Consider the following 24,286-nt stretch of genomic DNA (forward strand, 5'->3'; position numbering starts at 1 on the left):
AACCTACATAGTCCATGGGCCCACTAGTTAACCTACATCGTGCAACTGTCCGCTAGTTAATCTACATATTCCAAGGGCCTGCTAGTTAACCTATATAATCTAAGTGCCTGTTAGCTAACCTAGGTAGTCCAAGGGCCCGCGAGTTGACCTACATAGTCCAAGTGCCAGCTAGGTATCCTAGATAGTCCAAGTGCCCGCTAGTTAACCTACATACCAAGTGCCCGCTACGTAACCTAGATAGTCCAAGGGCACGCTAGTTAACCTACATAGTCCAAGTGCCCGCTAAGGAACCTAGATAGTCCAAGTGCCCGCTAGTTAACCTAGATAGTCCAAGTGCCCGCTAGTTAACCTAGATAGTCCAAGTGCCTGCTAGGTAACCTACATAGTGCAAGTGTCCGCTAGTTAACCTACATATTCCAAGTGCCCGCTAGTTAACATAGATAGTCCAAGTGCCCGCTAGGGAACGTACATAGTCCAAGTGTCCGCTAGTTAACCTACATAGTCCATGGGCCCGCTAGTTAACCTACATAGTGCAAGAGCCCGCTAGTTAACCTAGATCGTGCAAGTGTCCGCTAGTTTACCTACATAGTCCAAGTGTCAGTTAGCTAACCTAGATAGTCCAAGGGCCCGCTAGTTGACCTACATAGTCCAAGTGCCCGTTAGGTAACCTAGATAATCCAATTGCCCGCTAGGGAACATTTATAGTCCAAGTGCCAGCTAGGTAACCTAGATAGTCCAAGTGGCCGCTAGTTAACCTAGATAGTCCTAGTGCCCGTTAGTTAATCTAGATAGTCCATGTGCCCACTAGGGGACGTACTTAGTCCAAGTGCCCTTTAGCTAACCTTGATAGTCCAAGTGCCCACTAGTTAACATTGATCATCCAAGTGCCCGCTAGTTAACCTAGATAGTCCAAGTGCATGCTAGTTAACCTAGATAGTCCAAGTGTCCTCTAGTTAACCTAGATCGTCCAAGTGCCCGCTAGTTAACCTACATAGTCCAAGGGTTCGCTGGTTGTCCTACGTAGTCCAAGGTCCGCTAGTTGACCTAGATAGTCCAAGTGCCTGCTAGTTAACCTAGATTGTCCAAGTGCCCGCTAGGTAACCTAAGTAGTCCAAATGTCCGATAGGGATCCTACATAGTCCAAGTGCACGCTAGGTAACCTACGTAGTCCTAGTGCCCGTTCGTTAACCTAGATAGTCCAAGTGCCCTCTAGGAAACCTAGACTGTCGAAGTGACCGCTAGGTAACCTAGATAGTCCAAGTGCCCGCTTGGTAACCTAGAGTCCAAGTGCTCGCTAGTTAACCTACACAGTCCAAATGCCCGCTATGTAACCTAGATAGTCAAAATGCCCGTTAGGTAACCTAGGTAGTCCAAGTGCCCGCTAGGTAACTTACATTGTCCATGTTCCCGGTAGGTAACCTAGATAGTCCAAGTGCCCGTTACCTAACCTAGATAGTCCAAGTGCCCGGTAAGCAACCTACATAGTCCAAGTGCCCGTTCGTTAACCTAGAAGTCCAAGTGCCCGCTAGGTAACCTAGACAGTCCAAGTGCCCGCTAGGTTACCTGCATATTCCAAGTGCCCGTTCGTTAACCTAGATAGTCCAAGTGCCCACTAGGTAACCTACATAGTCCAAGTGCCCGCTAGGTAACCTATATAGTCCAAGTGCCCGCTAGGTAACCTAGATAGTTCAAGGGCCCGCTAGTTAACCTAGATAGACCAAGTGTCCTCTAGTTAACCAACATAGTCCAAGTGCCCGCTAGTTAACCTACATACCAAGTTCCCGCTACGTAACCTAGATAGTCCAGGGCACGCTAGTTAAGCTACATCGTCCAAGTGCCGGCTAAGGAACCTACATAGTCCAAGTGCATGCTAGTTAACCTAGATAGTCCAAGTGCCCGCTAATTAACCTAGATAGTCCAAGTGCCTGCTAGGTAACCTACATAGTGCAAGTGTCCGCTAGTTAACCTACATATTCCAAGTGCCCGCTAGTTAACATAGATAGTCCAAGTGCCCGCTAGGGAACGTACATAGTCCAAGTGCCCGCTAGGTAACCTAGATAGTGCAAGTGTCCGCTAGTTAACCTAGATAGTTCAAGTACCCGCTAGGTAACCTAGATCGTCCAAGGATCCCCTAGTTAGCCTACATAGTCCAAGTGCCCGCTAGGTAACCTAGATAATCCAAGTGCCCGTTCGTTCACCTAGATAGTCCAAGTGCCCTTTAGGGAACCTAGATAGTCCAAGGGCCCGCTAGTAAACCTACATAGTCCATGGGCCCACTAGTTAACCTACATAGTGCAAGTGTCCGCTAGTTAACCTACATATTCCAAGTGCCCGCTAGTTAACCTATATAATCTAAGTGCCCGTTAGCTAACCTAGGTAGTCCAAGGGCCCGCGAGTTGACCTACATAGTCCAAGTGCCTGCTCGGTATCCTAGATAGTACAAGTGCCCGCTAGGGAACCTAGATAGTCCAAGTGCCTGTTAGCTGACATAGATAGTCCAATTGGCGGCTAGGTAACCTACATACTCCAAGTGCCCGTTCGTTAACCTAGATAATCCAAATGCCCGCTAGGTAACCTAGACAGTCCAAGTGCCCGCTAATTATCCTACATAGTCCAAGTGCCCGATAGGGAACCTACATAATCCAAGTTCCCGCTAGGGAACCTACATAGTCCAAGTGCCCGCTAGGCAACCTACACAGTCCAAGTGCCCGTGAGTTAACCTAGATAGTCAAAGTGCCTGCTAGGTAACCTAGATAGTCCATGTGCTCGCTAGGTAACCTACATAGTCCAAGTGCCCGCTTGGTAACCTAAATAGTCCAAATGCCCGCTAGGGAAACTACATAGTCCAAGTGCCCGCTAGTTAACCTAGATAGTCCAAGTGCCTGCTAGTAAACCTACATAATCCATGGGCCCGTTAGTTAACCTACATAGTGCAAGGGCCCGCTAGTTAACCTAGATCATGCAAGTGTCCGCTAGTTAACCTACATAGTCCAAGTGCCCGCTAGTTAACCTAGATAGTCCAAGTGCCCGCTATGGGATCCTTCATAATCCAAGTACCTGCTAGGTAACCTAGATAGTTCAAGTGCCCGCTAGTTAATATAGATAGTCCAAGTTCCCCCTAGGGAACGTACATAGTCCAAGTGCCCGCTAGTTAACCTACATAGTCAATTGGCCCGCTAGTTAACCTACATAGTGCAAGAGCCCGCTAGTTAACCTAGATCGTGCAAGTGTCCGCTAGTTAACCTACATAGTCCAAGTGTCCGTTAGCTAACCTAGATAGTCCAAGGGCCCGCTAGTTGACCTACATAGTCCAAGTGCCCGATAGGTAACCTAGATAATCCAATTGCCCGCTAGGGAACATTCATAGTCCAAGTGCCAGCTAGGTAACCTAGATAGTCCAAGTGGCCGCTAGTTAACCTAGATAGTCCTAGTGCCCGTTAGTTAATCTAGATAGTCCATGTGCCCACTAGGGGACGTACTTAGTCCAAGTGCCCTTTAGCTAACCTAGATAGTCCAAGTGCCCGCTAGTTAACCTATATAGTCCAAGGGTTCGCTAGTTGTCCTACGTAGTCCAAGGTCCGCTAGTTGACCTAGATAGTCCACGTGCCTGCTAGTTATCCTAGATTGTCCAAGTGCCCGCTAGGTAACCTAAGTAGTCCAAATGTCCGATAGGGATCCTACATAGTCCAAGTGCCCGCTAGGTAACCTACATAGTCCTAGTGCCCGTTCGTTAACCTAGATAGTCCAAGTGCCCTCTAGGAAACCTAGACTGTCCGAGTGCCCGCTATGTAACCTAGATAGTCCAAGCGCCCGCTTGGTAACCTAGAGTCCAAGTGCTCGCTAGTTAACCTACATAGTCCAAGTGCCCGCTATGTAACCTAGATAGTCAAAGTGCCCGTTAGGTAACCTAGGTAGTCCAAGTGCCCGCTAGGTAACTTACATTGTACAAGTTCCCGGTAAGTAACCTAGATAGTCCAAGTGCCCGTTACCTAACCTAGATAGTCCAAGTGCCCGGTAAGCAACCTACATAGTCCAAGTGCCCGTTTGTTAACCTAGAAGTCCAAGTGCCCGCTAGGTAACCTAGACAGTCCAAGTGCCCGCTGGGTTACCTGCATATTCGAAGTGCCCGTTCGTTAACCTAGATAGTCCAAGTGCCCACTAGGTAACCTAGATAGTCCAAGGGCCCGCTAGTTAACCTAGATAGACCAAGTGTCCTCTAGTTAACATACATAGTCCAAGTGCCCGTTAGTTAACCTACATACCAAGTTCCCGCTACGTAACCTAGATAGTCCAGGGCACGCTAGTTAAGCTACATCGTCCAAGTGCCGGCTAAGGAACCTACATAGTCCAAGTGCACGCTAGTTAACCTAGATAGTCCAAGTGCCCGCTAATTAACCTAGACAGTCCAAGTGCCTGCTAGGTTACCTACATAGTGCAAGTGTCCGCTAGTTAACCTACATATTCCATGTGCCCGCTAGTTAACATAGATAGTCCAAGTGCCCGCTAGGGAAAGTACATAGTCCAAGTGCCCGCTAGGTAACCTAGATAGTGCAAGTGTCCGCTAGTTAACCTAGATAGTTCAAGTACCCGCTAGGTAACCTAGATCGTCCAAGGAACCCCTAGTTAGCCTACATAGTCCAAGTGCCCGCTAGGTAACCTAGATAATCCAAGTGCCCGTTCGTTCACCTAGATAGTCCAAGTGCCCTTTAGGGAACCTAGATAGTCCAAGGGCCCGCTAGTAAACCTACATAGTCCATGGGCCCATTAGTTAACCTACATAGTGCAAGTGTCCGCTAGTTAACCTACATATTCCAAGTGCCCGCTAGTTAACCTACATAATCTAAGTGCTCGTTAGCTAACCTAGGTAGTCCAAGGGCCCGCGGGTTGACCTACATAGTCCAAGTGCCAGCTCGGTATCCTAGATAGTACAAGTGCCCGCTAGGGAACCTAGATAGTCCAAATGCCTGTTAGCTAACATAGATAGTCCAAGTGGCGGCTAGGTAACCTACATAGTCCAAGTGCCCGTTCGTTAACCTAGATAATCCAAATGCCCGCTAGGTAACCTAGACAGTCCAAGTGCCCGCTAGTTAACCTACATAGTCCAAGTGCCCGATAGGGAACCTATATAATCCAAGTTCCTGCTAGGGAACCTACATAGTCCAAGTGGCCGCTAGGCAACCTACACAGTCCAAGTGCCTGTGAGTTAACCTAGATAGTCAAAGTGCCTGCTAGGTAACCTAGATAGTCCAAGTGCTCGCTAGGTAACCTACAGAGTCCAAGTGCCCGCTTGGTAACCGAAATAGTCCAAATGCCCGCTAGGGAAACTACATAGTCCAAGTGCCCGCTAGTTAACCTAGATAGTCCAAGTGCCTGCTAGTAAACCTACATAATCCATGGGCCCGTTAGTTAACCTATATAGTGCAAGGGCCCGCTAGTTAACCTAGATAGTCCAAGTGCCCACTAGGGATCCTTCATAATCCATGTACCTGCTAGGTAACCTAGATAGTCCAAGTGCCCGCTAGTTAACCTAGATAGTCCTAGTGCTCGTTAGTTAACCTAGATAGTCCAAGTGCCCACTAGGGGACGTACATAGTCCAAGTGCCCGCTAGGGATCCTTCATAATCCAAGTGCCTGCTAGGTAACCTAGATAGTCAAAGTGCCCGCTAGTTAACCTAGATAGTCCTAGTGCCCGTTAGTTAACCTAGATAGTCAAAGTGCCCACTAGGTAACCTAGATAGTCCAAGTGTGCGCTAGGGTATGTACATAGCCCAAGTGCCTGCTAGGAAACCTAGATTGTCCAAGTGCCCACTAGTTAACCTCTATAGTCCAAGGTCCGCTAGTTAACCTAGATAATCCAAGTGCCCGCTAGTTAACCTACATAGTACAAGGGCCCGCTAGTTGACCTAGATAGTCCAAGTGCCTGCTAGTTAACCTAGATAGTCAAAGTGCCCGTTAGTTAACCTAAGTAGTACAAATGTCCGATAGTGATCCTACATAGTCCAAGTGCCCGCTAGGGAACCTACATAGTCCAAGTGCCCATTCGTTAACCTAGATAGTCAAAAAGCCCGCTAGGTAACCTAGACAGTCCAAGTGCCCGCAAGGTTACCTACATAGTCCAAGGGCCCGCTAGGTAACCTAGATAGTCCAAGTGCCCTCTAGGTAACCTAGATAGTCCAAGAGACGGCTAGTTAACCTACATAGTCCAAGTGTCCGCTAGTTAACCTACATAGTCAAAGTGCCCTCTAGTTAACCTAGATAGTCCAAGTGCCTGCTAGGGATCCTTCATAATCCAAGTGCCTGCTAGGTAACCTAGATATTCCAAGTGCCCGCTAGTTAACCTAGATAGTCCTAGTGGCCGTTAGTTACCCTAGATAGTCCAAGTGCCCACTAGGGAACGTACATAGTCCAAGTGCCCGCTAGATAACCTAGATAGTCCCAGTGCCCGCTAGGTAACCTACATAGCCAAGTGCCCGCTAAAGAACATACATAGTCCAAATGCCCGCTAGGGACCTACGTAGTCCAAGTGCCCGCTAGGGAATCTACATAGTCCAAGGGCCCGCTACTTAACGTATATAGTCCAAGTGCCGCTAGTTAATCTACATAGTCCAAGTGCCCGCTAGTTAACCTAGATAGTCCTGGTGCCCGTTAGTTAACCTAGATAGTCCAAGGGCCCACTAGGTAACCTAGATAGTCCATTTGCGCGCTGGGGTATGTACATAGTCCAAGGGCCTGTTAGTTAATCTTCATAGTCCAAGTGCCCGCTAGGTAACCTACATAGTAGTACAAGTGTCCGCTAGTTAACCTACATAGTCCAAGTGCCCGCTAGTTAACTTACATAGTTCAAGTGTCCGTAGGGTACATACATAGTCGAAGTTCCCGCTAGGGAACATACATAGTCCAAATGCCCGCTAGGGAACCTACGTAGTCCAAGTGCCCGCTAGGGAATCTACATAGTCCAAGGGCCCGCTAGTTAACGTAGATAGTCCAAGTGCCGCTATTAATCTACATAGTCCAAGGGCCCGCTAGTTAACCTACATAGTCCAAGTACCCGCTAGTTGACCTAGATCGTCCAAGTGTCCGCTAGTTAACCTACATAGTCCAAGTGCTAGTTAGGGAACCTAGATAGTCCAAGTGCCCGCTCTGGAACATACATAGTCCAAGTGCCCGCTAGGGAATCTACATAGTCCAAGGGCCCGCTAGTTAACGTAGATAGTCCAAGTGCCGCTAGTTAATCTACATAGTCCAAGGGCTTGCTAGTTAGCCTACATAGTCCAAGTACCCGCTAGTTAACCTAGATCATCCAAGTGCCCGCTCGTTAACCTACATAGTCCAAGGGCCCGCTAGTTAACCTATATAGTCCAAGGGCCCGGTAGTTAACCTAAATCGTCCAAGGGCCCGCTAGTTAACCTAGATAGTCCAAGTGCCCGCTTGTTAACCTACATAGTCTAAGTGCCCGCTAGGTAACCTAGACAGTTCAAGTGAACACTAGGTTACCTACATAGTCCAAGTGCCTGTTCGTTAACCTACATAGTCCACGTGCTCGCTAGGTAACCTATATAGTCCAAATGCCCGCTAGGGACCCTAATAGTCCAAGTGCCCGCTAGGTAACCTATATAGTCCAAGTGCCCGCTAGGTAACCTACATACCAAGTTCCTGCTACGTAACCTAGATAGTCCAGGGCACGCTAGTTAACCTACATCGTCCAAGTGCCCGCTAAGGAACCTACATAATCCAAGTGCACGCTAGTTAACCTAGATAGTCAAAGTGACCGCTTGTTAACCTAGATAGTCCAAGTGCCTGCTAGGTAACCTACATAGTGCAAGTGTCCGCTCGTTAACCTACATATTCCAAGGGCCCGCTAGTTAACCTAGATAGTCCAAGTGACCTCTAGTTAACCTACATAGTCCAAGTGCCCGCTAGTTAACCTACATACCAAGTTCCCGCTACGTAACCTAGATAGTCCAGGGCACGCTAGTTAACCTACATCGTCCAAGTGCCCGCTAAGGAACCTACATAGTCCAAGTGCACGCTAGTTAACCTAGATAGTCCAAGTGCCCGCTAGTTAACCTAGATAGTCCAAGTGCCTGCTAGGTAACCTACATAGCGCAAGTGTCCTTTAGTTAACCTACATATTCCTAGTGCCCGCTAGTTAACATAGCTAGTCCAAGTGCCCGCTAGGGAACGTACATAGTCCAAGTGCCCGCTAGGTAACCTAGATAGTGCAAGTGTCCGCTAGTTAACCTAGATAGTTCTAAGTACCCGCTAGGTAACCTAGATCGTCCAAGGATCCCCTAGTTAGCCTACATAGTCCAAGTGTCCGCTAGGTAACCTAGATAGTCCAAGTGCCCGTTCGGTCACCTAGATAGTCCAAGTGCCCTTTAGGGAACCTAGATAGTCCAAGGGCCCGCTAGTAAACCTACATAGTCCATGGGCCCACTAGTTAACCTACATCGAGCAAGTGTCCGCTAGTTAACCTACATATTCCAAGGGCCCGCTAGTTAACCTATATAATCTAAGTGCCTGTTAGCTAACCTAGGTAGTCCAAGGGCCCGCGAGTTGACCTACATAGTCCAAGTGCCAGCTAGGTATCCTAGATAGTACAAGTGCCCGCTAGGCAACCTACGCAGTCCAAGTGCCCGTTAGTTAACCTAGATAGTCAAAGTGCCTGCTAGGTAACCCAGATAGTCCAAGTGCTCGCTAGGTAACCTACATAGTCCAAGTGCCCGCTTGGTAACCTAAATAGTCCAAATGCCCGCTAGGGAAACTACATAGTCCAAGTGCCCGCTAATTAACCTAGATAGTCCAAGTGCCTGCTAGTAAACCTACATAATCCATGGGCCCGTTAGTTAACCTACATAGTGCAATGGCCCGCTAGTTAACCTAGATTGTGCAAGTGTCCCCTAGTTAACCTACATAGTCCAAGTGCCCGCTAGGTAACCTAGATAGTCCAAGTGCCCGCTAATTAACCTAAGTAGTCCAAGTGCCCGATAGGGAACCAACATAATCCAAGTGCCCGCTAGGGAACCTACATAGTCCAAGTGCCAGTTAGGTAACCTAGATAGTCCATATGCCCGCCAGGAAACCCACATAGTCCATGTGCCCGCTAGGGAACTTACATAGTCCAAGGTCCCGTTAGGGAGCCTACATAGTCCAAGTGCCCGTTAATTAACCTAGATTGTCCAAATGCCCGCTAGGTAACCTAGATAATCCAACAGCCGGCTAGGTAACCTACATACTCCAAGAACCCGCTAGGCAACGTAGATAGTTCAAGTGCCAGCTAGGTAACCTAGATAGTCCATGTGCCCTCTAGTTAACCTTGATCGTCCAAGTGCCCGCTAGTTAACCTACATAGTCCAAGGTCTGCTAGTTAACCTAGATAGTCCAAGTGCTCGCTAGTTAACCTACATAGTACAAGGGCCCTCTAAGGAACATACATAGTCCAAATGCCCGCTAGGGAACCTACGTAGTCCAAGTGCCCGCTAGGGAATCTACATAGTCCAAGGGCTCGCTTGTTAACGTAGATAGTCCATGTGCCGCTAGTTAATCTACATAGTCCAACGACCCGCTAGTTAACCTATATAGTCCAAGTGCCCGCTAGTTAACCTAGATAGTCCTGGTGCCCGTTAGTTAACCTAGATAGTCCAAGGGCCCACTAGGTAACCTAGATATTCCAAGTACGCGCTGGGGTATGTACATATTCCAAGGGCCTGCTACTTAACCTTCATAGTCCAAGTGCCCGCTAGGTAACCTACATAATGCAAGTGTCCGCTAGTTAACCTACATAGTCCAAGTGCCCGCTAGTTAACCTAGATAGTCCAAGTGTCCGCTAGTTAACCTACATAGTCCAAGTGCCCGGTAGTTAAATTACATAGTTCAAGTGTCAGTAGGGTACATACATAGTCCAAGTGCCCGCTAGGGAACATACATAGTCCAAATGCCCGCTAGGGAACCTACGTAGTCCAAGTGCCCGCTAGGGAATCTACATAGTGCAAGGGCCCGCTAGTTAACGTAGATAGTCCAAGTGCCGCTAGTTAATCTACATAGTCCAAGGGCCCGCTAGTTAACCTACATAGTCCAAGTACCCGCTAGTTGACCTAGATCGTCCAAGTGTCCGCTAGTTAACCTACATAGTCCAAGTGCTAGTTAGGGAACCTAGATAGTCCAAGTGCCCGCTCTGGAACATAAATAGTCCAAGTGCCCGCTAGGGAATCTACATAGTCCAAGGGCCCGCTAGTTAACGTAGATAGTCCAAGTACCGCTAGTTAATCTACATAGTCCAAGGGCCCGCTTGTTAGCCTACATAGTCCAAGGGCCCGCTAGTTAGCCTACATAGTCCAAGTACCCGCTAGTTAACCTAGATCGTCCAAGTTCCCGCTAGTTAACCTACATAGTCCAAGGGCCCGCTAGTTAACCTATATAGTCCAAGGGCCCGCTAGTTAACCTACATCGTCCAAGGGCCCGCTAGTTAACCTAGATAGTCCAAGTACCCGCTTGTTAACCTACATAGTCCAAGTGCCCGCTAGGTAACCTAGACCGTTCAAGTGAACACTAGGTTACCTACTTAGTCCAAGTGCCTGTTCGTTAACCTACATAGTCCAAGTGCCCGCTAGGTAACCTATATAGTCCAAATGCCCGCTAGGGACCCTAATAGTCCAATTGCCCGCTAGTGAACCTAGACAGTCCAAGAGCTCGCTAGTTAACCTAGATAGTCCAAGTGCGCGCTAGGTAACCTAGACAGTTCAAGTGACCACTAGGTTACCTACATAGTCCAAGTGCCCGATAGGGAATCTACATAGTCCAAGTGCCCGCTAGTTAACATAAATAGTCCAAGTACCCGCTAGGAAACGTATATAGTCCAAGTGCCTGCTAGGTAACCTAGATAGTCCAAGTGCCCGCTAGTTAACCTACATAGTCCAAGTGCCTGCTAGGCAACCTAGATAGTCCAAGTGCCCACTAGTAAACCTACATAGTCCAACTTCCCCCTAGGTAACCTAGATAGTCCAAAGGCCCGCTAGGTAACCTACATTGTCCCAGTGCCCCTTAGTTAACCTACATTCTCCAAGTGAACGATAGGGAACCTACATAGTCCAAGTGTCTACTAGGTAACCTACATAGTCCAAAGCCCGCTAGTTAACCTACATAGTCCAAGTGCCCATTAGGTAACCCAGATAGTCCTAATGCACGCTAGGGAACCCACATAGTCCAAGTGCCCTCTAGGGAACTTACATAGTCCAAGGGCCCGCTAGGGAACCTACATAGTCCAAGTGCCCGTTAGTTAACCTAGATAGTCCAAATGCCCGCTAGGTAACGTAGATAGTCCAACAGCCCGGTAGGTAACCTACATACTCCAAGTAACCGCTAGGTAACGTAGATAGTTCAAGTGCCAGCTAGGTAACCTAGATAGTCAAAGTGCCCGCTAGATAACCTACAAAGTCTAATTGCCCGCTAGGTAATCAATATAGTCCAAATGCCCGCTAGGGAGCCTACATAATCCAAATGCCCGCTAGCTAACCTACATACTCCAAGAACCCGCTAGGCAACGTAGATAGTTCAAGAGCCAGCTAGGTAACCTAGATAGTCCATGTGCCCTCTAGTTAACCTAGATCGTCCAAGTGCCCGCTAGTTAACCTACATAGTCCAAGGTCTGCTAGTTAACCTAGATATTCCAAGTGCTCGCTAGTTAACCTACATAGTACAAGGGCCCGCTAGTTAACCTAAGTAGTCCAAATGTCCGATAGGGATCCTACATAGTCCAAGTGCCCGCTAGGTAACCTACATAGTCCAAGTGCCCGTTCGTTAACCTAGATAGTCCAAGTGCCCGCTAGGAAACCTACATAGTCCAAGGGCCCGCTAGGTAACCTAGATAGTCATAGTGCCCGTTAGGTAACCTAGATAGTCCAAGTGCCCGCTAGGTAACTTACATTGTCCAAGTTCCCACGAGGTAACCTAGATAGTCCAAGTGCCCGTTACCTAACCTAGATAGTCCAAGTGCCCGCTAGGCAACCTACATAGTCCAAGAGCCCATTCGTTAAACTAGAAGTCCAAGTGCCCGCAAGGTAACCTAGAGAGTCCAAGTGCCCGCTAGGTTACCTGCATATTCCAAGTGCCCGTTCGTTAACCTAGATATTCCAAGTGCCCACTAGGTAACCTACATAGTCCAAGTGACCGCTAGGTAACCTATATAGTCCATGTGCCCGCAAGGTAACCTACATTGTGCAAGGGCTCACTTGTTAACTTTGATAGTCCAAGTGCCCGCTAGTTAACCTAGATTTTCCAAGTGTCTTCTAGTTAACCTACATAGTCCAAGTGTCAGTTAGCTAACCTAGATAGTCCAAGTGCCCGCTAGGTAACCTAAGTAGTCCAAATGTCCGATAGGGATCCTACATAGTCCAAGTGCCCGCTAGGTAACCTACATAGTCCTAGTGCCCATTTGTTAACCTAGATAGTCCAAGTGCCCACTAGGTAACCTAGACTGTCCAAGTGCCCGCTAGGTAACCTAGATAGTCCAAGTGCTCGCTAGGTAACCTAGAGTCCAAGTGCTTGCTAGTTAACCTACATAGTCCAAGTGCCCGCTATGTAACCCAGATAGTCAAAGTGCCCGTTAGGTAACCTAGGTAGTCCAAGTGCCCGCTAGGTAACTTACATTGTCCAAGTTCCCGCTAGGTAACCTAGATAGTCCAAGTGCCAGTTACCTAACCTAGATAGTCCAAGTGCCCGGTAAGCAACCTACATAGTCCAAGTGCCCGTTCGTTAACCTAGAAGTCCAAGTGCCCGCTAGGTAACCTAGACAGTCCATATGCCCGCTAGGTTACCTGCATATTCCAAGTGCCCGTTCGTTAACCTAGATAGTCAAAGTGCCCACTAGGTAACCTTCATAGTCCAAGTGCCCGCTGGGTAACCTAAATATTCCAAGTGCCCGCTAGGTAACCTTGATAGGCCAAGGGCCCGCTAGTTAACCTAGATAGTCCAAGTGCCCGCTAGTTAACCTACATAGTACAAGGGCCCGCTAGTTGAACTAGAGAGCCCAAGTGCCTGCTAGTTAACCTATATAGTCAAAGTGCCCGCTAGTTAACCTAAGTAGTACAAATGTCCAATAGTGATCCTACATAGTCCAAGTGCCCGCTAGGTAACCTACATAGTCCAAGTGCCCATTCGTTAACCTAGATAGTCAAAAAGCCCGCTAGGTAACCTACACAGTCCAAGTGCCCGTAAGGTTACCTACATAGTCCAAGGGCCCGCTAGGTAACCTAGATAGTCCCAGTGCACGCTAGGGTATGTACATAGTCCAAGTGCCTGCTAGGAAACCTAGATAGTCCAAGTGCCCACTAGGGATCCTTCATAATCCAAGTGCCTGCTAGGTAACCTAGATAGTCCAAGGGTCCACTAGGTAACCTAGATTGTCCAAGTACGCGCAGGGGTATGTACATACTCCAAGGGCCTGCTACTTAACCTTCATAGTCCAAGTACCCGCTAGTTGACCTAGATCGTCCAAGTGTCCGCTAGTTAACCTACATAGTCCAAGTGCTAGTTAGGGAACCTAGATAGTCCAAGTGCCGGCTCTGGAACATAAATAGTCCAAGTGCCCGCTAGGGAATCTACATAGTCCAAGGGCCCGCTAGTTAACGTAGATAGTCCAAGTGCCGCTAGTTAATCTACATAGTCCAAGGGCCCGCTAGTTAGCCTACATAGTCCAAGTACCCGCTAGTTAACCTAGATCGTCCAAGTGCCCGCTAGTTAACCTACATAGTCCAAGGGCCCGCTAGTTAACCTATATAGTCCAAGGGCCCGCTAGTTAACCTACATCGTCCAAGGGCCCGCTAGTTAACCTAGATAGTCCAAGTACCCGCTTGTTAACCTACATAGTCCAAGTGCCTGCTAGGTAACCTAGACCGTTCAAGTGAACACTAGGTTACCTACTTAGTCCAAGTGCCTGTTCGTTAACCTACATAGTCCAAGTGCCCGCTAGGTAACCTATATAGTCCAAATGCCCGCTAGGGACCCTAATAGTCCAATTGCCCGCTAGTGAACCTAGATAGTCCAAGAGCTCGCTAGTTAACCTACATAGTCCAAGTGCGCGCTAGGTAACCTAGACAGTTCAAGTGACCACTAGGTTACCTACATAGTCCAAGTGCCCGATAGGGAATCTACATAGTCCAAGTGCCCGCTAGTTAACATAAATAGTCCAAGTACCCGCTAGGAAACGTACATAGTCCAAGTGCCTGCTAGGTAACCTAGATAGTCTAAGTGCCCGCTAGTTAACCTACATAGTCCAAGTGCCTGCTAGGCAACCTAGATAGTCCAAGTGCCCACTAGTAAACCTACATAGTCCAACTTCCCCCTAGGTAACCTAGATAGTCCAAAGGCCCGCTAGGTAACCTACATTGTCCTAGTGCCCCTTAGTTAACCTACATTCTCCAAGTGAACGATAGGGAACCTACATAGTCCAAGTGTCTACTAGGTAACCTACATAGTCCAAAGCCCGCTAGTTAACCTACATAGTCCAAGTGCCCGTTAGTTAACCCAGATAGTCCTAATGCCCGCTAGGGAACCCACATAGTCCAAGTGCCCTCTAGGGAACTTACATAGTCCAAGGGCCCGCTAGGGAACCTACATAGTCCAAGTGCCCGTTAGTTAACCTAGATAGTCCAAATGCCCGCTAGGTAACGTAGATAGTCCAACAGCCCGGTAGGTAACCTACATACTCCAAGTAACCGCTAGGTAACGTAGATAGTTCAAGTGCCAGCTAGGTAACCTAGATAGTCAAAGTGCCCGCTAGATAACCTACAAAGTCTAATTGCCCGCTAGGTAATCAATATAGTCCAAATGCCCACTAGGGAGCCTACATAATCCAAATGCCCGCTAGGTAACCTAGATAGTCCAAGGGCACGCTAGGTAACCTACATAGTCCTAGTGCCCCTAGTTAACCTACATTCTCCAAGTACCCGATAGGTAACCTAAATAGTCCTAGTGCCCCTAGTTAACCTACGTTCTCCAAGTGCCCGCTAGGTAACCTACATAGTCCAAATACCCTCTAGTTAACCTACATAGTCCAAGTGCCCGATAGGGAATCAACATAATCCAAGTGCCCGCTAGGGAACCTACATAGTCCAAGTGCCAGTTAGGTAACCTAGATAGTCCAAATGCCCGCCAGGAAACCCACATAGTCCATGTGCCCGCTAGGGAACTTACATAGTCCAAGGGCCCGCTAGGGAGCCTACATAGTCCACGTGCCCGCTAGGTAACCTAGATAGGCCAAGGGCCCGCTAGTTAACCTAGATAGTCCAAGTGCCCGCTAGTTAACCTACATAGTACAAGGGCCCGCTAGTTGAACTAGAGAGCCCAAGTGCCTGCTAGTTAACCTATATAGTCAAAGTGCCCGCTAGTTAACCTAAGTAGTACAAATGTCCAATAGTGATCCTACATAGTCCAAGTGCCTGCTAGGTAACCTACATAGTCCAAGTGCCCATTCGTTAACCTAGATAGTCAAAAAGCCCGCTAGGTAACCTACACAGTCCAAGTGCCCGTAAGTTTACCTACATAGTCCAAGGGCCCCCTAGGTAACCTAGATAGTCCAAGTGCCCGCTAGGTAACCTAGATAGTCCAAGTGACCGCTAGTTAACCTACATAGTCCAAGTGTCCGCTAGTTAACCTACATAGTCCAAGTGCCCTCTAGTAAACCTAGATAGTCCAAGTGCCCGCTAGGGATCCTTCATAATCCAAGTGCCTGCTAGTTAACCTAGATCGTCCAAGTGCCCGCTAGTTAACCTAGATAGTCCTAGTGCCCGTTAGTTAACCTAGATAGTCCAAGTGCCCAGTATGGAACGTACATAGTCCAAGTGCCTGCTAGATAACCTACATAGTCCCAGTGCACGCTAGGGTATGTACATATTCCAAGTGCCTGCTAGGAAACCTAGATAGTCCAAGTGCCCACTAGGGATCCTTCATAATCCAAGTGCCTGCTAGGTAACCTAGATAGTCCAAGTGCCCGCTAGTTAACCTAGATAGTTCTGGTGCCCGTTAGTTAACCTAGATAGTCCAAGTGCCCACTAGGTAACCTAGATAGTCCAAGTGCACGCTGGGGTATGTACATAGTCCAAGGGCCTGCTAGTTAACCTTCATAGTCCAAGTGCCCGCTAGGTAACCTACATAGTCCAAGTGCCTGCTAAGGAACATACATAGTCCAAATGCCCGCTAGGGAACCTACGTAGTCCAAGTGCCCGCTAGGGAATCTACATAGTCCAAGGGCCCGCTAGTTAACGTAGATAGTCCAAGTGTCGCTAGTTAATCTACATAGTCCAACGCTCCGCTAGTTAACCTATATAGTCCAAGTGCCCGCTAGTTAACCTAGATAGTCCTGGTGCCCGTTAGTTAACCTAGATAGTCCAAGGGCCCACTAGGTAACCTAGATAGTCCAAGTACGCGCTGGGGTATGTACATAGTCCAAGGGCCTGCTACTTAACCTTCATAGTCCAAATGCCCGCTAGGTAACCTACATAATGCAAGTGTCCGCTAGTTAACCTACATAGTCCAAGTGCCCGCTAGTTAACCTAGATAGTCCAAGTGTCCGCTAGTTAACCTACATAGTCCAAGTGCCCGGTAGTTAACTTACATAGTTCAAGTGTCCGTAGGGTACATACATAGTCCAAGTGCCCGCTAGGGAACATACATAGTCCAAATGCCCGCTAGGGAACCTACGTAGTCCAAGTGCCCGCTAGGGAATCTACATAGTGCAAGGGCCCGCTAGTTAACGTAGATAGTCCAAGTGCCGCTAGTTAACCTACATAGTACAAGGGCCCGCTAGTTGACCTAGATAGTCCAAGTGCCTGCTAGTTAACCTAGATAGTCAAAGTGCCCGTTAGTTAACCTAAGTAGTACAAATGTCCGATAGTGATCCTACATAGTCCAAGTGCCCGCTAGGGAACCTACATAGTCCAAGTGCCCATTCGTTAACCTAGATAGTCAAAAAGCCCGCTAGGTAACCTAGACAGTCCAAGTGCCCGCAAGGTTACCTACATAGTCCAAGGGCCCGCTAGGTAACCTAGATAGTCCAAGTGCCCTCTAGGTAACCTAGATAGTCCAAGAGACGGCTAGTTAACCTACATAGTCCAAGTGTCCGCTAGTTAACCTACATAGTCAAAGTGCCCTCTAGTTAACCTAGATAGTCCAAGTGCCTGCTAGGGATCCTTCATAATCCAAGTGCCTGCTAGGTAACCTAGATATTCCAAGTGCCCGCTAGTTAACCTAGATAGTCCTAGTGGCCGTTAGTTACCCTAGATAGTCCAAGTGCCCACTAGGGAACGTACATAGTCCAAGTGCCCGCTAGATAACCTAGATAGTCCCAGTGCCCGCTAGGTAACCTACATAGTCCAAGTGCCCGCTAAAGAACATACATAGTCCAAATGCCCGCTAGGGACCTACGTAGTCCAAGTGCCCGCTAGGGAATCTACATAGTACAAGGGCCCGCTAGTTAACGTATATAGTCCAAGTGCCGCTCGTTAATCTACATAGTCCAAGGGCCCGCTAGTTAACCTACATAGTCCAAGTGCCCGCTAGTTAACCTAGATAGTCCTGGTGCCCGTTAGTTAACCTAGATAGTCCAAGGGCCCACTAGGTAACCTAGATAGTCCATTTGCGCGCTGGGGTATGTACATAGTCCAAGGGCCTGTTAGTTAATCTTCATAGTCCAAGTGCCCGCTAGGTAACCTACATAGTACAAGTGTCCGCTAGTTAACCTACATAGTCCAAGTGCCCGCTAGTTAACTTACATAGTTCAAGTGTCCGTAGGGTACATACATAGTCGAAGTTCCAGCTAGGGAACATACATAGTCCAAATGCCCGCTAGGGAACCTACATAGTCCAAGTGCCCGCTAGGGAATCTACATAGTCCAAGGGCCCGCTAGTTAACGTAGATAGTCCAAGTGCCGCTATTAATCTACATAGTCCAAGGGCCCGCTAGTTAACCTACATAGTCCAAGTACCCGTTAGTTGACCTAGATCGTCCAAGTGTCCGCTAGTTAACCTACATAGTCCAAGTGCTAGTTAGGGAACCTAGATAGTCCAAGTGCCCGCTCTGGAACATACATAGTCCAAGTGCCCGCTAGGGAATCTACATAGTCCAAGGGCCCGCTAGTTAACGTAGATAGTCCAAGTGCCACAAGTTAATCTACATAGTCCAAGGGCCTGCTAGTTAGCCTACATAGTCCAAGTACCCGCTAGTTAACCTAGATCATCCATGTGCCCGCTCGTTAACCTACATAGTCCAAGGGCCCGCTAGTTAACCTATATAGTCCAAGGGCCCGGTAGTTAACCTAAATCGTCCAAGGGCCCGCTAGTTAACCTAGATAGCCCAAGTGCCCGCTTGTTAACCTACATAGTCCAAGTGCCCGCTAGGTAACCTAGACAGTTCAAGTGAACACTAGGTTACCTACATAGTCCAAGTGCCTGTTCGTTAACCTACATAGTCCACGTGCCCGCTAGGTAACCTATATAGTCCAAATGCCCGCTAGGGACCCTAATAGTCCAAGTGCCCGCTAGGTAACCTATATAGTCCAAGTGCCCGCTAGGTAACCTACATACCAAGTTCCTGCTACGTAACCTAGATAGTCCAGGGCACGCTAGTTAACCTACATCGTCCAAGTGCCCGCTAAGGAACCTACATAATCCAAGTGCACGCTAGTTAACCTAGATAGTCCAAGTGACCGCTTGTTAACCTAGATAGTCCAAGTGCCTGCTAGGTACCCTACATAGTGCAAGTGTCCGCTAGTTAACCTACATATTCCAAGGGCCCGCTAGTTAACCTAGATAGTCCCAGTGTCCTCTAGTTAACCTACATAGTCCAAGTGCCCGCTAGTTAACCTACATACCAAGTTCCCGCTACGTAACCTAGATAGTCCAGGGCACGCTAGTTAACCTACATCGTCCAAGTGCCCGCTAAGGAACCTACATATTCCAAGTGCACGCTAGTTAACCTAGATAGTCCAAGTGCCCGCTAGTTAACCTAGATAGTCCAAGTGCCTGCTAGGTAACCTACATAGCGCAAGTGTCCTTTAGTTAACCTACATATTCCTAGTGCCCGCTAGTTAACATAGCTAGTCCAAGTGCCCGCTAGGGAACGTACATAGTCTAAGTGCCCGCTAGGTAACCTAGATAGTGCAAGTGTCCGCTAGTTAACCTAGATAGTTCTAAGTACCCGCTAGGTAACCTAGATCGTCCAAGGGCCCCCTAGTTAGCCTACATAGTCCAAGTGTCCGCTAGGTAACCTAGATAGTCCAAGTGCCCGTTCGGTCACCTAGATAGTCCAAGTGCCCTTTAGGGAACCTAGATAGTCCAAGGGCCCGCTAGTAAACCTACATAGTCCATGGGCCCACTAGTTAACCTACATCGTGCAAGTGTCCGCTAGTTAACCTACATATTCCAAGGGCCCGCTAGTTAACCTAAATAATCTAAGTGCCTGTTAGCTAACCTAGGTAGTCCAAGGGCCCGCGAGTTGACCTACAAAGTCCAAGTGCCAGCTAGGTATCCTAGATAGTACAAGTGCCCGCTAGGCAACCTACGCAGTCCAAGTGCCCGTTAGTTAACCTAGATAGTCAAAGTGCCTGCTAGGTAACCCAGATAGTCCAAGTGCTCGCTAGGTAACCTACATAGTCCAAGTGCCCGCTTGGTAACCTAAATAGTCCAAATGCCCGCTAGGGAAACTACATAGTCCAAGTGCCCGCTAATTAACCTAGATAGTCCAAGTGCCTGCTAGTAAACCTACATAATCCATGGGCCCGTTAGTTAACCTACATAGTGCAATGGCCCGCTAGTTAACCTAGATTGTGCAAGTGTCCCCTAGTTAACCTACATAGTCCAAGTGCCCGCTAGGTAACCTAGATAGTCCAAGTGCCCTCTAATTAACCTAAGTAGTCCAAGTGCCCGATAGGGAACCAACATAATCCAAGTGCCCGCTAGGGAACCTACATAGTCCAAGTGCCAGTTAGGTAACCTAGATAGTCCATATGCCCGCCAGGAAACCCACATAGTCCATGTGCCCGCTAGGGAACTTACATAGTCCAAGGTCCCGTTAGGGAGCCTACATAGTCCAAGTGCCCGTTAATTAACCTAGATTGTCCAAATGCCCGCTAGGTAACCTAGATAATCCAACAGCCGGCTAGGTAACCTACATACTCCAAGAACCCGCTAGGCAACGTAGATAGTTCAAGTGCCAGCTAGGTAACCTAGATAGTCCATGTGCCCTCTAGTTAACCTTGATCGTCCAAGTGCCCGCTAGTTAACCTACATAGTCCAAGGTCTGCTAGTTAACCTAGATAATCCAAGTGCTCGCTAGTTAACCTACATAGTACAAGGGCCCGCTAAGGAACATACATAGTCCAAATGCCCGCTAGGGAACCTACGTAGTCCAAGTGCCCGCTAGGGAATCTACATAGTCCAAGGGCTCGCTTGTTAACGTAGATAGTCCAAGTGCCGCTAGTTAATCTACATAGTCCAACGGCCCGCTAGTTAACCTATATAGTCCAAGTGCCCGCTAGTTAACCTAGATAGTCCTGGTGCCCGTTAGTTAACCTAGATAGTCCAAGGGCCCACTAGGTAACCTAGATATTCCAAGTACGCGCTGGGGTATGTACATATTCCAAGGGCCTGCTACTTAACCTTCATAGTCCAAGTGCCCGCTAGGTAACCTACATAATGCAAGTGTCCGCTAGTTAACCTACATAGTCCAAGTGCCCGCTAGTTAACCTAGATAGTCCAAGTGTCCGCTAGTTAACCTACATAGTCCAAGTGCCCGGTAGTTAAATTACATAGTTCAAGTGTCCGTAGGGTACATACATAGTCCAAGTGCCCGCTAGGGAACATACATAGTCCAGATGCCCGCTAGGGAACCTACGTAGTCCAAGTGCCCGCTAGGGAATCTACATAGTGCAAGGGCCCGCTAGTTAACGTAGATAGTCCAAGTGCCGCTAGTTAATCTACATAGTCCAAGGGCCCGCTAGTTAACCTACATAGTCCAAGTACCCGCTAGTTGACCTAGATCGTCCAAGTGTCCGCTAGTTAACCTACATAGTCCAAGTGCTAGTTAGGGAACCTAGATAGTCCAAGTGCCCGCTCTGGAACATAAATAGTCCAAGTGCCCGCTAGGGAATCTACATAGTCCAAGGGCCCGCTAGTTAACGTAGATAGTCCAAGTACCGCTAGTTAATCTACATAGTCCAAGGGCCCGCTTGTTAGCCTACATAGTCCAAGGGCCCGCTAGTTAGCCTACATAGTCCAAGTACCCGCTAGTTAACCTAGATCGTCCAAGTTCCCGCTAGTTAACCTACATAGTCCAAGGGCCCGCTAGTAAACCTATATAGTCCAAGGGCCCGCTAGTTAACCTACATCGTCCAAGGGCCCGCTAGTTAACCTAGATAGTCCAAGTACCCGCTTGTTAACCTACATAGTCCAAGTGCCCGCTAGGTAACCTAGACCGTTCAAGTGAACACTAGGTTACCTACTTAGTCCAAGTGCCTGTTCGTTAACCTACATAGTCCAAGTGCCCGCTAGGTAACCTATATAGTCCAAATGCCCGCTAGGGACCCTAATAGTCCAATTGCCCGCTAGTGAACCTAGATAGTCCAAGAGCTCGCTAGTTAACCTACATAGTCCAAGTGCGCGCTAGGTAACCTAGACAGTTCAAGTGACCACTAGGTTACCTACATAGTCCAAGTGCCCGATTGGGAATCTACATAGTCCAAGTGCCCGCTAGTTAACATAAATAGTCCAAGTACCCGCTAGGAAACGTATATAGTCCAAGTGCCTGCTAGGTAACCTAGATAGTCCAAGTGCCCGCTAGTTAACCTACATAGTCCAAGTGCCTGCTAGGCAACCTAGATAGTCCAAGTGCCCACTAGTAAACCTACATAGTCCAACTTCCCCCTAGGTAACCTAGATAGTCCAAAGGCCCGGTAGGTAACCTACATTGTCCTAGTGCCCCTTAGTTAACCTACATTCTCCAAGTGAACGATAGGGAACCTACATAGTCCAAGTGTCTACTAGGTAACCTACATAGTCCAAAGCCCGCTAGTTAACCTACATAGTCCAAGTGCCCGTTAGGTAACCCAGATAGTCCTAATGCCCGCTAGGGAACCCACATAGTCCAAGTGCCCTCTAGGGAACTTACATAGTCCAAGGGCCCGCTAGGGAACCTACATAGTCCAAGTGCCCGTTAGTTAACCTAGATAGTCCAAATGCCCGCTAGGTAACGTAGATAGTCCAACAGCCCGGTAGGTAACCTACATACTCCAAGTAACCGCTAGGTAACGTAGATAGTTCAAGTGCCAGCTAGGTAACCTAGATAGTCAAAGTGCCCGCTAGATAACCTACAAAGTCTAATTGCCCGCTAGGTAATCAATATAGTCCAAATGCCCGCTAGGGAGCCTACATAATCCAAATGCCCGCTAGGTAACCTACATACTCAAAGAACCCGCTAGGCAACGTAGATAGTTCAAGAGCCAGCTAGGTAACCTAGATAGTCCATGCGCCCTCTAGTTAACCTAGATCGTCCAAGTGCCCGCTAGTTAACCTACATAGTCCAAGGTCTGCTAGTTAACCTAGATAGTCCAAGTGCTCGCTAGTTAACCTACATAGTACAAGGGCCCGCTAGTTAACCTAAGTAGTCCAAATGTCCGATAGGGATCCTACATAGTCCAAGTGCCCGCTAGGTAACCTACATAGTCCAAGTGCCCGTTCGTTAACCTAGATAGTCCAAGTGCCCGCTAGGAAACCTACATAGTCCAAGGGCCCGCTAGGTAACCTAGATAGTCATAGTGCCCGTTAGGTAACCTAGATAGTCCAAGTGCCCGCTAGGTAACTTACATTGTCCAAGTTCCCACGAGGTAACCTAGATAGTCCAAGTGCCCGATACCTAACCTAGATAGTCCAAGTGCCCGCTAGGCAACCTACATAGTCCAAGAGCCCATTCGTTAACCTAGAAGTCCAAGTGCCCGCAAGGTAACCTAGAGAGTCCAAGTGCCCGCTAGGTTACCTGCATATTCCAAGTGCCCGTTCGTTAACCTAGATATTCCAAGTGCCCACTAGGTAACCTACACAGTCCAAGTGACCGCTAGGTAACCTACATAGTGCAAGGGCTCACTTGTTAACTTTGATAGTCCAAGTGCCCGCTAGTTAACCTAGATTTTCCAAGTGTCTTCTAGTTAACCTACATAGTCCAAGTGTCAGTTAGCTAACCTAGATAGTCCAAGTGCCCGCTAGGTAACCTAAGTAGTCCAAATGTCCGATAGGGATCCTACATAGTCCAAGTGCCCGCTAGGTAACCTACATAGTCCTAGTGCCCATTTGTTAACCTAGATAGTCCAAGTGCCGCTAGGTAACCTAGACTGTCCAAGTGCCCGCTAGGTAACCTAGATAGTCCAAGTGCTCGCTAGGTAACCTAGAGTCCAAGTGCTTGCTAGTTAACCTACATAGTCCAAGTGCCCGCTATGTAACCCAGATAGTCAAAGTGCCCGTTAGGTAACCTAGGTAGTCCAAGTGCCCGCTAGGTAACTTACATTGTCCAAGTTCCCGCTAGGTAACCTAGATAGTCCAAGTGCCAGTTACCTAACCTAGATAGTCCAAGTGCCCGGTAAGCAACCTACATAGTCCAAGTGCCCGTTCGTTAACCTAGAAGTCCAAGTGCCCGCTAGGTAACCTAGACAGTCCATATGCCCGCTAGGTTACCTGCATATTCCAAGTGCCCGTTCGTTAACCTAGATAGTCAAAGTGCCCACTAGGTAACCTTCATAGTCCAAGTGCCCGCTGGGTAACCTAAATATTCCAAGTGCCCGCTAGTTAACCTACATAGTACAAGGGCCCACTAGTTGAACTAGAGAGCCCAAGTGCCTGCTAGTTAACCTATATAGTCAAAGTGCCCGCTAGTTAACCTAAGTAGTACAAATGTCCAATAGTGATCCTACATAGTCCAAGTGCCCGCTAGGTAACCTACATAGTCCAAGTGCCCATTCGTTAACCTAGATAGTCAAAAAGCCCGCTAGGTAACCTACACAGTCCAAGTGCCCGTAAGGTTACCTACATAGTCCAAGGGCCCGCTAGGTAACCTAGATAGTCCCAGTGCACGCTAGGGTATGTACATAGTCCAAGTGCCTGCTAGGAAACCTAGATAGTCCAAGTGCCCACTAGGGATCCTTCATAATCCAAGTGCCTGCTAGGTAACCTAGATAGTCCAAGTGCCCGCTAGTTAACCTAGATAGTTCTGGTGCCCGTTAGTTAACCTAGATAGTCCAAGTGCCCACTA

This window comes from Tenrec ecaudatus, chromosome X, assembly GCF_050624435.1.
Source record: "Tenrec ecaudatus isolate mTenEca1 chromosome X, mTenEca1.hap1, whole genome shotgun sequence".
Classification (NCBI taxonomy): domain Eukaryota; kingdom Metazoa; phylum Chordata; class Mammalia; order Afrosoricida; family Tenrecidae; genus Tenrec; species Tenrec ecaudatus.